This window comes from Malus domestica, chromosome 09 (genome assembly GCF_042453785.1).
Source record: "Malus domestica chromosome 09, GDT2T_hap1".
Taxonomy (NCBI): Eukaryota; Viridiplantae; Streptophyta; class Magnoliopsida; order Rosales; family Rosaceae; genus Malus; species Malus domestica.
The window spans coordinates 16,234,712-16,238,421 of NC_091669.1; the positions used below are offsets into that span (position 1 = coordinate 16,234,712).

Below are 3,710 nucleotides of genomic sequence, written 5' to 3' on the forward strand. Positions count from 1 at the left end.
AATTAGTCTTGGCCTATTTGATTAAAGTTCTTTATGTCTGCAGCTAAGATCAGTTAGCTGATATCCACACCAAATCTCTATCAAAACACAGATTCTGCTTTCTACAATCCAAGCTTCCTCTTGCCATTTTTCCAGTCCCAAGTCTCAGCTTGAGGGGGTGTAAAGAGCCTAGTAGTAATTGTATAGTTGGAGTTAGTTAGACAAAGGGTAAATGTGTAATTAGCTGCTATATGTTGAGGTCAATTATGTCAATAGAATTGTATCTATATATACTGATGTAAATGTATTGTTCAGTAACAAAAAGTAAAATGAGAAGAAGATATTTTTTACATCTTTGAGTTCTCTGAAAGCTAAGATTCAATAATAATAGGTTTATTTGCAAGATGAATTGCATTTCAACTTGTATCCATTTTAATAGAATTGTTCACTTGATAATCCAATCCAATTTCGAGTTAATCCAATCCAATTTGGTTAACTCGATCATGGTAAATCATTTTGTTTACTTTTTGTTATATTTGTCTTTTCAAACGCTAATCAAATTGTTTATCTCTGCATTTGGGCTTATCATAAATCTTGGTGCCAGAATGGACTCAACAACATAAAATATAACTTTGAAAAAGGATGTGATTTCTTTTTTCCTTCTTGATCAATAACAACCGCAGCGTTATCATCATATCGTATTATTAATACCGTTGTCACGTTCTTTATAAGTACATACAATGATAGCTCGGACCACCTCTAGATCAAGGCCTCTGCCCTTCCATCCCTTCCCTTCCCTTGGATATATAGAGGGCAGGGCACAACTTTTTGTTTGTCATGTTGTCAAAGAGTTGAACAATGATTTTTCCTGTTGTCTAAGAGTTGCAGAATGAAAACAGATGACGAGTGTCTGATCAAATTGATCGGGTCATGTAGGTACAAGGTTCAAGTCTACCGGTCTATTATGCCTCAACTGCATACACGTTAAAATCATATTTTTATTACTAAACTATACCCGCTACAATCCGATTATTGTATGTAAATGAACCTTTTGCTGAACAAGAAAATGGGCCGTATAAAAGAGTCAAAAGAAAATATAGGATTGTAAAATAATAATAAAAATTAGAGTGTTTACGTTTTGTATCAGAGAACTCAATGAGATTCGGAAAAGAGAATTCACTAAATATTAAGACTAAATCACACACTAGTTATAACTTTTTACATACTCCTCTTTATTACTAACCAATCAATAACTAAGATTAAACAATGGTGTGTAAGAGACCGAATTATGTGTGTTTATCATTTTCTCATTGAAAATGACCATGCTAGTTCCATTGAAGAAAATAACCGGATCCCTTCCGAACATAAAGGAACTGAGCCCATGATCAAATTATTAGGACCATTGAAATTTGATCTAACGGTTACAATTACTATAACTTTTAGAAGGTCCTTAGTTTGTAGCCGTTTGATCAAATTTCAATAATCCGGATCATTTGATGAGTGAACTCAATTCCTTTGGGTCTGGAAGGAATCCGGTTCCATATTTGGTCACCATGCATGTTCTAAAAAAATATAGATTAGTACAGCCAGGCCATCAACACCTACATTTTCCCACGTCACCGAAAAGATATTTATCCTTTTGGCATATAATAAACGTCACATTGTGGCTTAGATGACGCACTAGCTTTTCCTTAACAAGTCTTGGAGCTTTTGCTTTGGCTCTTTTAAGATGGATTTCCAGGCGGTGGGAACCCTTCTTCTTCTTCTTAACAATATCTCTCCACAGCCACCATATCGACAGATTCCGACCGCTTAATTGTCAAGTATGGGTTATTTTATTTTTTTATTTCTTTCTTCAATATATTAATGTAATTCCTTGCTGCCCCTCTATAATCTAGAGGATTTTTGTAGTTTTCATCTAACGACTGCGGGTTACGATTGCTCACATTTCTTTAAACGACTTCTTCTCATTTGGTCTTCTGACTACTCGAAGCGGAATAGTTTCAGAACTTGCATCACTGAAGAAATGTTGATCGACATCCTTGTAAGACTACCTGTTAAATCCCTCCTTCGTTTTATGTGTGTGTCCAACTCATGGAGTGATTTGATTGGCAGCGAAAGTTTTGTTAAGACACAAGTTAAAAGGAATGTCACAGATCCTGCCCTATCTATATAATTTCCCACCACAACTCAAGAGTTAATAACGTCCAGGATTTTGTAACTCCATTTTTTTCTTATGAAACGTCTGAGAAGTGCTTGGACTTGAGAAATCCCATAGGGACCCAGCATGTTAGGGTTTATTGTTCAAGTAATGGTTTAATTTTTTTATCTGATTTAGATCTTGATCGATTCCGAATTGATCTGAGCAGTAGTCTTATATGCATATGGAGCCCATCCCTTAGGAAATTTAGGACTCTTCCAAGCATGACCAATGCTCCCACCCTACGTAGAATAAGACGTCATATCGGATATCACATCGATCTGTCATTTGGGTTCCACCCGGTGCTTAATGACTACAAGGTGGTAAGGATTGTACGTGAATATAGCTGGAATGCTTTCCTTGTACAAGTCCATGTTTATACTCTGAGTATTGACTCTTGGAAGATGATTGACGGAATTCCCCCGTGGTTACTTTCTGAGTGGGGATATCATGACTCTGCAATTTTAAATGGCGTAACGTATTGGCTTATTGAGAAAGATCAAATGTTTAGGGTTGTGTCATTCAATACGGGCAGCGAAGAATTTGAAGAATTGATGGTGCCAGGGACTCTTTCCACCTTTGGACACTGTCTAAATGTGGAAGTGTACAAGGAATCAATTTGCCTGCTTAAAGAACATTGGCAAATCCAGATATTGAGTTGTGGGTTTTGCAGGAAAGTTCGTTTCAAAAGTTGGCTACTTTTGTTATTCCTGGAACGACATTTATTCGTCCACTGAGGTTTTGTATGGATAATGAACTCCTTGTACTAGACGGTAACGATGACGGCACAGTCGATCTGGTTATGTACAATCCTGAATCCAAGCAGGTTAAGAACAGAAGAATCAGGCTGGCAGGAGACATCAATTTAAGGATGGCTGGCACAAAATTCTATGTCAATACTTGTATTGAAAGCTTAGTTTTACTCGATGATTAGGTTAAATTGTAGCAATTAATGATCTCTGGACTGTATCATGAGTTACGTTATAGTTCATGAACTCGCATATTAGGATCTACAGTCCTCTACTTTATGCTCGGGTTTGCATTATTGGTCGATCCTTTCAACTAACTTAGTGCTTGTGTATTTCTGTTAATTTTCTTTTATGGATGGCTTCCTTCTGCTGTGTACCCTTATATTGCTTCTAGGAAATACAATTTATCTTTTGTTACAAATTTTATTCCATTCCGTTATTAGAGCACTACCACGTTACTAAATAAAGTTGTCAATATTGCATTTTATTTGAAAAATTACTGCAGTTTTTGTAGAGACATGAGTTTTTCTTTAATAATGGCAGCAGTAACTCAAGTTGTGATAGAAAGTGATGATGGCTCCGGTTCATGATTTTTACGTACAGAGCTCGATTGGCCTACGTTCCTTCCTTGACTGATACGCATATGTGTTCAATTCCTAATGTTCATTATATTATTTAAATCCCAGGCTTGAAGAGCAGTTCCAATTTAGGGTTGAGATTTGGACAAACCAAACACGAGTACAAAATTTAAGGGAGATAAATAGCTATCACTAGAACTAAAA

At 36.2% G+C, this 3,710-nt stretch overlaps 1 pseudogene; it reads left to right on the forward strand.

Annotated features, from left to right (window-relative positions):
• Window positions 1-1,685: 1,685 nt before the first annotated feature.
• On the forward strand, window positions 1,686-3,346 carry LOC103453680 (putative F-box protein At1g32420; annotated as a pseudogene).
• Window positions 3,347-3,710: the final 364 nt, after the last annotated feature.